Source organism: Hevea brasiliensis, unplaced genomic scaffold (assembly GCF_030052815.1).
Source record: "Hevea brasiliensis isolate MT/VB/25A 57/8 unplaced genomic scaffold, ASM3005281v1 Scaf377, whole genome shotgun sequence".
Taxonomy (NCBI): Eukaryota; Viridiplantae; Streptophyta; class Magnoliopsida; order Malpighiales; family Euphorbiaceae; genus Hevea; species Hevea brasiliensis.
This window is the reverse complement of record NW_026614892.1, coordinates 35,239-48,762: the sequence shown is the minus strand read 5'-3', so window position 1 is coordinate 48,762 and position 13,524 is coordinate 35,239. Positions and strand designations below refer to the sequence as shown.

The window sequence follows — 13,524 nt, the reverse complement described above, 5'->3', positions numbered from 1 at the left end:
GTTGTTTAAAATGCTAACACAGTCCATTTTTTAAGGCTAAATGACAAGAAAATAAAATATTTATGTCAATTATAAATTTTCATTAAACATTTTAATTTTATTAATTTAATTAAAACTTTTTCATATTATTACAAAAATTAAAAATAATTAAACTCATTAATTAATAAATTATTCAATTATTTTTATTTATATATTATCAATTTTAGCTAATTTATCTAATTTTAATTAAAAAAGTTTACATTTTCATTAATTTAATGAATTTCCTACGTAACACCCCAAAAATTTTATTATTTATGAGTATTTTTGGTATTTTAATTTTATTTGAATTTTAGAAATTTTTTTGAGATTTTTCGGATTTTAAAAATCGGGTTCGATTTTCCAAAAATATAAACTTTGATGATTTTTAAAAATTAATTTAAAGACCACGTGGCAAAACTAAAAATATATTTGGAGTCTATGTATTTTTCTGAGTTTTACGGAATTTTTTCGGAATTTTTGGACCTCGTTTTCGATCCCGAGGCAGAGTAAAAATTCAAAATTTTATATTTCGAATCGAACCGGCCGAATCGAACCGGATCGGACCGGTCGAATCGAACCGGCTCCCTTTCCTTTTTCTTCTCCCGCGCGCGTCGTCCCTCTCTTTTCTCTTTCTTTTCTCTCTCCTCCCCTCCCGCGCTGCCGCTTCTCCAGCTCCGCAAATCCGCCGATCCGGCCACCGATTGGATCGGGTCTTGTGTCTAAAATCATCTACTCGGCGAGAGCTTTCCATAGACACCAAGAACGCCGAAATCCATAGAGCGGTTTGTCCGATTTTTGCTCGGGAAGATTTTAGCCCATTTCGACTTTTGGGCTAGATTTCTCGAAAACCGTGAATCCCACGAGGAAACCGAGGCCACCAGCACGCTCCATTCGTCGAGAGCTTCGCAACGACATAAATTTCGAATTTTTCCGACACCATTTTTCGGTGGGTCCCACGGAACTTCACAGTGTAATTTCGAGCATTAAATGAGCTTAGAAAATTCTGAAAAATTTATGTGCTAACCCCCGTGTTATGGGCTTCGTGTAGGTATCCTCGATTCGCGGAAATTCGACAGTTGACCGGTTCGCAAATTTCGGGCGCATGGACTGCGTGACCGGAAAAGTCTCGAATTGGGCGAGGTTTTGGCTAGCCCCCCATTGTCAGACGTCCCGAGCGCGTCCCCGAAGTCGGAATCGGCAAAGGTAAACCCGAACCTAGTTTTTACGTAATTTTCTAGTGCTTAAATGGGATTAAAAATCCATAAAATATTCGTGGTATCTTAGAAAATTACGATTCTTTTTGCAATAGCTTAGTAATATTGCTAAGGACCGCGGGGCAAAGTTTTATAATTTTTAGAGCTTGTTTGGGCAGTTTTTGCAAAAATGATCAACAATAAGGACTAAATTGAAATTTTGCGTATTGTGATGGATGATTGATTTGATGGGCCCAGAGGGCTGTGTGATATGATTGAACCGTTGATGTATGGATTGTGAGTATAGAAGTGCTTTTTAGCCCTTTGCAGTTGGGTAGGTCCTAGGTATAGGGAGACTCACTGGATTTTCTGCACGACTTAGGACGTAATTGGTCTTTTTCTTTATTTGTATTGAGTCGATTGTATTAAATAAATGTAATATGATTGTCGTGAGCCGATGCCTTTCTTCCTCCGCCCACCGCCACAAAGTAATTTGTCGTCAAGTCCGTGAGTAAAATATTAATTTTAATTATAATTTCGATATTATTATATGTTCAAAGATGCCCATGCATCACTTATATGCATATATTTATGTAGTTAAACTCTAGGCACGATTTATGTTGCATTCATAATCATGATGTACCATGGATGTTGTTGTGGTAATTTGGAGCAGCGTGCGTTGGCGTGCGTGTGATGTGGTGTGGACTATGGAAAGGACGGTAGTCACGCTTGAGTAATTGGCCGACCTGCTCCTTCGAGGGGTAGTCACCGCTTGAGTAATTATTGGGACCCTCGATTTGGTTATTAAGTGGAAGTCCGAGCTTGAGTAATTCGGCCGCACTGTTGGATTTAAGAGAGTCAGATAGGGGATCACCCCATATGTTATGATTGATACTACAGGTGTGTGAGTGCTCCAAATTACCTTTTTGATGTTATGATGTGAAAATGTTGTGTATATTGCATTTCACTCTACAAAGTTGCATTAGTTTCAGATAGTTATAGAGATTATAGTTAAGATTGATATTTTACTCTCCGAGTCGAACGCTCACTCTGCTCAAAAATTTTTACAGCCACAGGAGGATATTTTGTTCAGGTTAACTCGCCTTTTTACCTCGCAGTTGTTTATCAATATTGTGTAATTTTAATTACTCCTAGAATTTCCGCATGTGTTAGCGTAATTATTTGAAATTGGTCCGTAATATTATATTCATGTTGGACCCGTAAACTTAATATTTTAAGTCTGCTTGATGGATTGGATGAGGAGCCGAGCTCCCATTTATTATTATGTTGATGAGTATGTGGAGGGTGAGCCGAGCTCCCAATGGATTGTTTATTGTGTTTACAGTGTCGGGTGAGTCGAAAACTCCCGTTGGAAAGTCCATTTTATGGCCTGACTCATCCGCTTGTTTTCTTGATATTGGGCCCAAATGCGCCTTAGAGTTGGGTTAATGAATAGTTAAGGCTTACTACGGCCTCGGGGCTTTAGGTCGCCTGTGTCCTAGTGCCGGCCCACCTATAGGTTGGGTCGTGACAAATGTGGTATCGAGCTTAGGTCCATTCCTAGGGAAAAGTTGTCTAAAGTGTTGGGAAAAGTCTAATAGGAGTCACATGCGGAAAAATAGGGTCCATATTCGTCTTGCATTGTCATCTTTGCTTCTAGTTTCTGCTCCATATGTTATGTATGAATATGAGTCTATAGAGTCGTAATGTGCGCTTTGAATTTTGTGGGCTAATGTCTTGAATTTCGTGAAAATGCGTAGAAGGTGAGAGGTGCCATCGCACGAGCCGATGTGCCTGACGAGGTGTCAGCACAGGATGAGGCGCCTGCCCCGAGGAGGCGGGGTAGGAGGCCTAGAGCTGCTCAAGTAGAAGAGCAGCTACCCACAGTTCAAGAACAGTCTTTCATGGCACAGGGTCCCATGGACCCCATGGCAGCTACTCTAGCTGGTCTGCAGAGAACCATCGACATGATGGCGCAGTATATGGTCCACCCTCCACAGCAGCAGCAGTCCACCGCACCAAGAGGGGAACCTTACAAACAGATCATAAATTTTAAGAAGTTGGTGCCTGGTACCTATGATGTGTCAGACGATGCATATCGGTTTTTGGATTCCTGCAGACAGGCAGGAACAGAATTACAGTTGACTGATAGAAGATTGATAGAATGTATGCAGCACGTCATGGGGCCCATGCCTAGGCAATGGATGAATGACTACGTGTTACCCCGGATGGAGGGTTTGACATGGGCTCGCCAGGAACTTTTTATCAATCGGTTTGTGCGTAAAGCTTCAGAGATCGAAGCGGTGGGCCTTTGAGGCCTTAAGACAGAATGGCGTGTCAGAGATGAATATGCTCTGCAATTCTCGAATTGAGCAGATATGTCCCTTCAGAAGTATCTACAGAGACTATGAAGGTGAAAAGATTCCTAAAGGGGCTTGACAGAGGTATGCGAACTGGCCATGATGTCGATCGCCTTTTGATGTGGTGGTTGATCGAGCTGCATGATTGAGATTAGCTATGGCCGTGGATGACAAATGAAGAGCAAAGAAAAACATAGCAGAGTGTTCATCATGTGTCCCTTCAATGGGTACTCCTGACGGTGGTGGCTGTGGTAATTACAGAGGAAAGGGTAGGAGCAAGAGAAGTGGTTTCGCACACGACCACGAGGATCTGCACACGCAGACGGATCCAGCAGTGGTAACAGCTGGGGTACAGAGTTCTGGTCCGTTCAGATCCTCCTTGGCACCTTGTGCACGTGGTGGAAGAGGACATTCAGACCTTGTTTGATGGGATCAGAGTATGCTTGTGTGGCCAACCGGTCACTTTGCTAGAGAATGCCCCATGTTCAATGAGCCACGATGGGGTCACGTGGTTCTTGCGAATGTTCCTCGACGCTTGTATCCGGTGCTTCCAACATGGCAGCGATCAAGTACAACAGGCCGAGGACAAGGGGGACGTGGATTTGGAGGCGATCAAGAGGTAGAAGTCGATGATCGTGGTTACGCCACTCGTAGGGGTCAAGCTCAGTTTTCACCCCGACCCACCAGATGCTCAAGCTTCAAATGCGCCAGGCGTGTATTCTTCCGTCTGTTCTTATGAGGCTCGTGTTTTGATAGATCCGGTGCTACGCACTCATTTGTCTCCCCTGTGTTTGCCATGAGGTTGGGTAGAAACCCTACAACCTTAGAATGCCCTTTATCGGTAGCTACCCCACTTAGTGACAACATAGATGTAGACATGGTATTTCCGGGCAGCCCAATGGTAGTGGATGGAAAGATCCTCCCAGCAGACTTGGTTCCTCTACCAGTAATGGATTTCGATGTAATCCTGGGGATGGACCGTTGGCAACTCATTATGCCACCTTAGACCGCAGGAACAAAGGTATACTTCCACATACCGTGTGGAAGAGTTTAGCTTTGATGGTGACAGAGCGTGGCTCCATATAATTTGGTGTCGCAATTAGTGCCGAAAAATGTTGAGGCGTGGATGCCAAGGGTATTTGGCATTGGTGAGAGATACATCCGTAGAAGGTGTCGCATGGAAAATGTTCCTGTTGTCAGAGAATTCATGGATGTCTTCCCTGAAGAGCTTCCAGGGTTGCCACCAGAAAGGGGAATAGAGTTCTGCATTGATGTTATTCCGGGTACAAACCCCATATCGATGCCACCTTACAGGATGGCACCAGCAGAATTGAAAGAGCTGAAGGAGCAACTACAGGAGCTCTTGGACAAGGGTTTCATACATCCGAGCACTTCACCACGGGTGCTCCTGTTCTATTTGTGAGAAAGAAGGATGGGTCATTGAGGTTGTGTATCGACTACGCATACCGAACAAGGTGATCGTGAAGAACAAGTATCCACTTCCTCGGATCGATGATTTGTTTGATCACCCAAGGAGCTAGATTCTTTTCAAGATAGACTGCGTCGAGCTACCATCAATTGAGAATCGGGAATGAGGACGTGTCCAAAACGGCTTTCGTGACAAGATATGGTCATTATGAGTTCTTGGTGATGTCTTTTGGACTCACTAATGCACCAAGACCTTCATGGACTTGATGAACAGGGTGTTCAAGCCATTTTTGGACCGCTTTGTCATCGTATTCATAGATGACATTCGTATACTCTGGACCGAGGAAGAACACGTGTGGCACTTGAGGATGGTGTTGCAGACTTTGAGGAGCACCACTATACGCCAAATTTTCAAATGTGAATTTTGGCTAGAAAGCATCTCATTCTTGGGACACGTGGTTTCAAGTGACGTATTCAAGTGGATCCCAAGAAAATTGAAGTCAGAATCGATTGGCTTAGGCCTACAACAACCATCGAGGTGCGAAGTTTTCGGGTTTAGTAGCTACTACGAGCGTTTTGTGCAAGATTTCTCCGTGATAGCGGCTCCCTAACTAAGTTGACCAGAAGAATGTTCCATTCATTTGGACAGATGATCGTGAGGTGAGTTTCCGAAGCTCAAGGAGTGTCTAACCACCGCCTCGTGTTGACACTACCCGTGAGTGGTGAAGGATACGCTGGTAATCGTGACGCCTCGAGTTGGCCTAGGTGTGTTTTGATGCAATGGAAAGGTAGTGGCTTATGCTTCAAGGCAACTGAAGAGGCATGAGCAGAACTACCCCACCCATGATTTGGAAATGGCGGCTGTAGTCTTTGCACTTAAAATCTGGAGACACTACCTGTACGGTGAAGTGTGCGAGATATACACCACCACAAGAGTTTAAAGTACATCTTCCAACAGAGGGATTTAAACTTGAGACAGAGGAGATGGATGGAGCTTCAAAGACTATGATTGCACCATCCAGTACCACCACAGGAAGGCCAATGTTGTGGCAGATGCCTTGAGCGAGAAAAATCTTCCAGCGCTTGGCGCACATTTCACAGAGAAAAGACCATTGATTCAGAAGTACATGAGTTGATGGATCAAGGTATAATACTAGATCTGTCAGATGAGGGGGTATTGTTGGCTCACTTTTCAGTGAGGCCAGACTTGAGGGACAGAGTTAGAGTTTCCCAGCACAGAGACCAACAATTGATGAAGATCATAGAAAGAGTACAAAGAAGGTGAAGGTGGTGAGTTTGGATTTGCCAATGATGGCGCCCTAGTGCAAGGTTCTAGGATATGTGTGCCCGATGTGGACAACCTCAGAATGAAATCATGCAAGAGGCACACTATACATCAGACAAGATCCACCTGAGTTCCACCAAGATGTACCATGATGTGAAAGATAGCTACCGGTGGAATGGCATGAAGAGAGACATAGCGACTTTGTGTCCAAGTGCTTGACTTGTCGAAGGTGAAGTTTGAACACCAGAGACCGTCAGTGGAAGTCGCAAGAGCTCCCTATCCCAGAATGGAAGTGGGAAATGATTACTATGGATTTTGTGGATCGGGTTGCCTCGTACCACGCGAGGAGATGACTCGATATGGGTAATTGTAGACCGCTTGACCAAATCAGCTCACTTCTTACAGAAGACTACATACTCGGGCACAAGATGCCCGCTCTACATTCGAGAAATAGTCGATTGCATGGAGTTCCGGCTTCCATAATATCCGACAGAGGGCTGATTCACTTCTCGCTTTGGAGAAAGTTGCAGGAGGCACTTGGCACACAGCTTGAACTTCAAGCATGCCTTCCACCCTCGCATGCAGCGGATAGTCCGAAAGGACGATCCAAACACTGGAAGACATGCTTCGCATGAGTGTCTTGGATTTTGGAGGTCAATGGGATGAGCAGCTAGCTTTGGTGGAGTTTGCCTACAACAACAGTTATCACTCCAGCATAGGGATGGCACCCTATGAGGCACTATATGGAAGAAAGTGTAGGTCTCTCCGTGTTGGACAGAAATGGGGAAGCAAGGGTGCATGATGTAGACACAGTGCAAGACACTTGAGAGATGGTTCCTTTAATCGTGAACGATCAAAACAAATTTTCAAGATGGCGTAAGAGTTATGCAGACCCCAGACGGAGGGATGTGGAGTTTGCAGTGGGCGACTATGTATTCCTGAAGGTATCTCCAATGAAGGGAGTCATGAGATTCGGAAAGAAGGGCAAGTTGGCACCTCGGTATATCGGACCTTTTGAGGTTACTGATAGAGTTGGAGCAGTTGCCTACCGGTTAGAGCTACCACCCAACCTTTCTCACGTTCATCCCGTGTTTCACATCTCCATGCTCAAGAAATACATTCCCGATCCTTCTCATGTCTCGCATTGGATGTGATAGAGCTAAAAGAAAATTTGACATTTGAGGAGCAGCCTGTAGCCATAGTGGACTACCAAGTGAGACAGCTGAGATCAAAACAGATCCCTATGGTTAAGGTTTTGTGGAGGAGTCAGTCGGTGGAAGAGTGCACCTGGGAGTCAAAACGGGACATGCGTAGCAAGTACCCTTATTTGTTCAATGTATAATCATGTGCTTTATTCTGCCTTGTGTAAAAATTCGAGGACGAATTTTCTGTAAGGGGGGAAGAATGTAACACCCCAAAAATTTTATTATTTATGAGTATTTTTGGTATTTTAATTTTATTTGAATTTTAGAAATTTTTTTGAGATTTTTCGGATTTTAAAAATCGGGTTCGATTTTCCGAAAATATAAACTTTGATGATTTTTAAAAATTAATTTAAAGACCACGTGGTAAAACTAAAAATATATTTGGAGTCTACGTATTTTTCTGAGTTTTACGGAATTTTTTCGGAATTTTTGGAGCTCGTTTTCGGTCCCGAGGCAGAGTAAAAATTCAAAATTTTGTATTTTGAATCGAACCGGCCGAATCGAACCGGCCGAATCGAACCAGACCGGATCGGACCGGTCGAATCGAACCGGCTCCCTTTCCTTTTTCTTCTCCCGCGCGCGTCGTCCCTCTCTTTTCTCTTTCTTTTCTCTCTCCTCCCCTCCCCTGCGCGCGCGCATCGCTCCAGTTTCTCCGGCCAAATCCGGCCGATCCGGCCACCGATTGGACCGGGTCTTGTGTCTAAAATCATCTACTCGGCGAGAGCTTTCCATAGACACCAAGAACGCCGAAATCCATCGAGCAGTTTGTCCGATTTTTGCTCGGGAAGATTTTAGCCCATTTCGACTTTTGGGCTAGATTTCTCGAAAACCGTGAATCCCACGAGGAAACCGAGGCCACCAGCACGCTCCATTCGTCGAGAGCTTCGCAACAACATAAATTTCGAATTTTTCCGACACCATTTTTCGGTGGGTCCCACGGAACTTCACAGTGTAATTTCGAGCATTAAATGAGCTTAGAAAATTCTGAAAAATTTATGTGCTAACCCCCGTGTTATGGGCTTCGTGTAGGTATCCTCGATTCGCGGAAATTCGACAGTTGACCGGTTCGCAAATTTCGGGCATGCACCGTGGACCGGAAAAGTCTCCGAATTGGGCCGAGGTTTTGGCTAGCCCCCCATTGTCAGACGTCCCGAGCGCGTCCCCGAAGTCGGAATCGGCAAAGGTAAACCCGAACCTAGTTTTTACGTAATTTTCTAGTGCTTAAATAGGATTAAAAATCCATAAAATATTCGTGGTATCTTAGAAAATTACGATTCTTTTTGCAATAGCTTAGTAATATTGCTAATGACCATGGGCAAAGTTTTATAATTTTTAGAGCTTGTTTGGGCAGTTTTTGCAAAAATGATCAACAATAAGGACTAAATTGAAATTTTGCGTATTGTGATGGATGATTGATTTGATGGGCCCAGGAGGGGCTGTGTGATATGATTGAACTGTTGATGTATGGATTGTGAGTATAGAAGTGCGTTTTTAGCCCTTTTGCAGGTTGGGTAGGTCCTAGGTATAGGGGAGACTCTGCCGGATTTTCGGCACGACTTAGGACGTAATTGGTATTTTTCTTTATTTGTATTGAGTCGATTGTATTAAATAAATGTAATATGATTGTCGGTGAGCGGACAGACCTTCTTCCTCCGCCCACGCCACGATAATTTGTCGTCAAGTGCGTGAGTAAAATATTAATTTTAATTATAATTTCGATATTATTATATGTTCAGCATGCCCATGCATCACTTCTATGCATATATTTATGTAGTTAAACTCTAGGCACGATTTATGTTGCATTCATAACTGTTGATGTACCATGGATGTTGTTGTGATAATTTGGAAGCGGTGTCGTGCGTTGGCGTGCGTGTGATGTGCTGTGGACTATGGAAAGGACGGGTAGTCACGGCTTGAGTAATTATTGGGACCTGTTCCTTCGAGGGGTAGTCACGGCTTGAGTAATTATTGGGACCCTCGATTTGGTTATTAAGTGGAAGTCCGAGCTTGAGTAATTCGGCACTGAAGTTGGATTTAAGAGAGCTGTATAGGGGATCAGCTCCCATATGTTATGATTGATACTACAGGGTGTGTGAGTGCTCCAAATTACCTTTTTGATGTTATGATGTGAAAATGTTATGTATGTTGCATTTCACTCTACAGGTTGCATTAGTTTCAGATAGTTATAGAGATTATAGTTAAGATTGATATTTTACTCTCTGAGTCGAACGCTCACTCCTGTTCAAAAATTTTTACAGGCCACAGGAGGATATTTTGTTCTGGGTTAACCTGCCTTTTTACCTCGCAGGTTGTTTATCAATATTATGTAATTTTAATTACTCCTAGAATTTCCGCATGTGTTAGCAGTAATTATTTGAAATTGGTCTATAATATTATATTCATGTTGGACCTGTAAACTTAATATTTTAAGTCTGTTTGATGGATTGGATGAGGGAGCTGAGCTCCCATTTATTATTATGTTGATGAGTATGTGGAGGGTGAGCTGAGCTCCCCAATGGATTGTTTATTGTGTTTACAGGTCGGGTGAGTCGAAAACTCCCCGTTGGAAAGTCCATTTTATGGCCGGACTCTGTCCGTTTGTTTTCTTGATATTGGGCCCAAATGGGCCTTAGAGTTGGGTTAATGAATAGTTAAGGCTTACTACGGGCCTCGGGGGCTTTAGGCTGGCCCAGGTCCTAGTGCCGGTCCGGCCCATAGGTTGGGTCGTGACAATAACAATTGAATAGTATATCTAATATACATTGTTATCTTAATTTTAATTTTATCTCTCTTTATATTTTATTTTTAATTCACATTTATTATTATTTTAACTCGAATTTAAGCATAATAAATAAAAAAAATCCTTAAATATTTAAGCATAAATATTAATAAATATTATAACGAAAACAAATCTAATTATAACTTTCAAAATAATAAGTATTTGATTTAATAAAATAATATTTTTATTTGATTTATGTAAGACTTATTGTTGAAATGATAAAAGAAATTAATATTAATTATGTAGATAAATATTTGAATTATTTTTTTATTAATTAAATCATCTAATTAAATAAATTATTAAAATTAAATTTAATGTGAAAATTTGAGATTGGGACTAAGATTAAAAAATTTTACTAAAATTAATAAAACTTATAAAAGCCTGAATTTCTTATTTTAATGAGTTTTTTTGGCACGTATTTTGTAACACCCCAAATTTTATTAATTATGAGTATTTTTGATATTTAAATTTTATTTAAATTTTAGGAAATTTTTTGAGATTTTTCGGATTTTAAAAATCGGGTTCGATTTTCCGAAAATATAAACTTTGATGATTTTTAAAAATTTATTTAAAGACCACGTGGCAAAACTAAAAATATATTTGGAGTCTACGTATTTTTCTGAGTTTTCGAGAATTTTTTCGGAATTTTTGGACCTCGTTTTCGGTCCCGAGGCAGAGTAAAAATTCAAAATTTTGTATTTCGAATCGAACCGGCCGAATCGAACCGGACCGGATCGGACCGGTCGAATCGGACCGGTCTCTTCTCTTTTTCTTCCTCTTCCTCCTTGCGACTCCCCTTCTCTCTCTCTTTTCTCTCTCCTCCCCTCCCTGGCCACCGCCTCCCTGCGCCCTCCTCGCCGCCGCCTCCCGGCCGTCGGCCCGGTGACGCGAACGGAAAACGCGCGCGATTCTCCCCCTGCGCGCGTCGCGCCGCTTCAGCTTCCTCGGCCAAATCCGGCCGATCCGGTCACCGATTGGACCGGGTCTTGTGTCCAAAACCATCTACTCGGCGAGAGCTTTCCATAGACACCAAGAACGCCGAAATCCATCGAGCGGATTGTCCGATTTTAGCTCGGGAAGATTTTAGCCCATTTCGACTTTTGGGCTAGATTTCTCGAAAACCGTGAATCCCACGAGAAAACCGAGGCTACCAGCACGCTCCACTCGACGAGGGCTTCGCGGGATATTAATTTCAAAATTTTCCGACAACGTTTTTCGGTGGGTCCCACGGAAATTCGCAGTGTATTTTCGAGCATTAAATAAGCTTAGAAAATTCTGAAAATTTATGTACTAACCCCGTGTTATGGGCCCGTGTAGGTATTCTCATTTCGCGGAAATTCGATTGGCCAAGATGCGAAATTCGGCGGACAAACCGATTCTGGAAAAGTCTCGAATTGGCGAGGTTTTGGCTAGCCCCATTGTCGACATCCCGAGCGTTCAAGTCGGAATCGGCAAAGGTAAACCCGAACCTTGTTTTTTCGTAATTTTCTAGTGCTTAAATAGGATTAAAAATCCATAAAATATTCGTGGTAGCTTAGAAAATTACGATTCTTTTTGCAATAGCTTAGTAATATTGCTAAGGACCGCGGGGCAAAGTTTTAGAATCTTTAGAGTTGATTTGGGCAGTTTTTGCAAAAATGGTCAATTATAGGGACTAAATTGAAATTTTACATATTGTGATGAATGATTGGTTTGGTGGGCCCAGGAGGGGCTGTGTGATATGACTGAGTTGTGGATATATGGATTGTGAGTATAGAAGTGTGTTTTGAACCCTTTTTCAGGTTGGTTAGGTCCTAGGTATAGGGGGGACTCTGCCGGATTTTCGGCACGACTTAGGACGTATTTGGGTCTTTTCTTGATTTGTATTGAGTCATTTGTATTAAATGATTGTAATATGATTGTCAGGTGAGCCGGGACAGCCTTCTTCCTCCGCCCAGCCACCACAGTGATTTGTCGTCAAGTCTGTGAGTAAAATATTAATTTTAACTGTAATTTCGATATTATTATATGTTCAGCATGCCCATGCATCACTTATATGCATATATTTATGTAGTTAAACTCTAGGCACGAATTATGTTGCATTGATAACTGTTAATGTGCCATGAGTGTTATTGTGGTAATTTGGAGCAGTGTGCGTGCGTTGGCGTGCGTGTGATGTGGTGTGGACTATGGATAGGACGGGTAGACACGGCTTGAGTTCTTCGCTGGGACCCGGTCCTTCGGGGTAGACACGGCTTGAGTTCTTCGCTGGGACCCCGATTTGGTATTTAAGTGGAAGTCCGAGCTGAGTTCTTCGCTGGCACCAGATTGGATTTAAGAGAGCTGTATAGGGGATCAGCTCCCATATACTATGAATGATGTTACAGGGTGTGTGAGTGCTCCAAATTACCTTTTTGATGCTATGATGTGAATATGATGTTGATGTTGCATTTCACTCTACAGGTTGCATTAGTTTCAGATAGTTATAGAGATTATAGTTAAGATTGATATTTTACTCTCTGAGTTGAACGCTCACTCCTGTTCAAAAATTTTTACAGGCCGCAGGAGGATATTTTATTCTGGATTAACCTGCTTTTATACTTCGCAGGTTGTTTATCAATATTGTGTAATTTTAATTACTCCTAGAATTTCCGCATGTGTTAGCAGTATTTATTTGAATTTGGTCTGTAATATTTTTATCATGTTGGACCTGTAAACTTAAATATGTTATGCATGTTGATGGATTGGATGAGGGAGCTGAGCTCCCATTTATTTTATGTTGATGAGTATGTGGAGGGTGAGCTGAGCTCCCCAATTGAGTATTTATTGTGTTTACAGGTCGGGTGAGTCAAAAACTCCCCGTTGGAAAGTCCATTTTATGGCCGGACTCTGTCCGTTTGTTTTCTTGAAATTGGGCCCAAATGGGCCTTAGAGTTGGGTTAATGAATAGTTAAGGCTTACTACGGGCCTCGAGGGCTTTAGGTGGCCTGTGTCCTAGTCTGGTCCGGCCCATAGGTTGGGTCGTGACAAATGTGGTATCAGAGCTTAGGCTCCAGATTCTTAGGGAATATTGTCTAAAGTGTTGGGAAGAGTCTAATAGGAGTCACATGCGGAAATATAGGGTCCACATTCGTCTTGCATTGTCATCTTTGCTTCTAGTTTCTGCTCCATATGTTATGTATAAATATGAGTCTATAGAGTCAGATAATGTGCGCTTGAATTTTGTGGGCTAATCTGCTGAATTTCAGAAAATGCGTAGAAGCGGTGAGAGCCGCCA

General features: G+C 42.4%; 1 long non-coding RNA gene across 1 annotated transcript; it reads left to right on the top strand.

Moving 5' to 3' along the window:
* Positions 1–8,580: 8,580 nt before the first annotated feature.
* Positions 8,581–13,069, top strand: LOC131177247 (uncharacterized). The gene is made up of 3 exons (XR_009146841.1): positions 8,581–8,672; positions 12,174–12,232; positions 12,806–13,069. It is a non-coding gene; the product is annotated as an uncharacterized LOC131177247 (long non-coding RNA).
* The last annotated feature ends 455 nt before the right edge of the window (positions 13,070–13,524 follow it).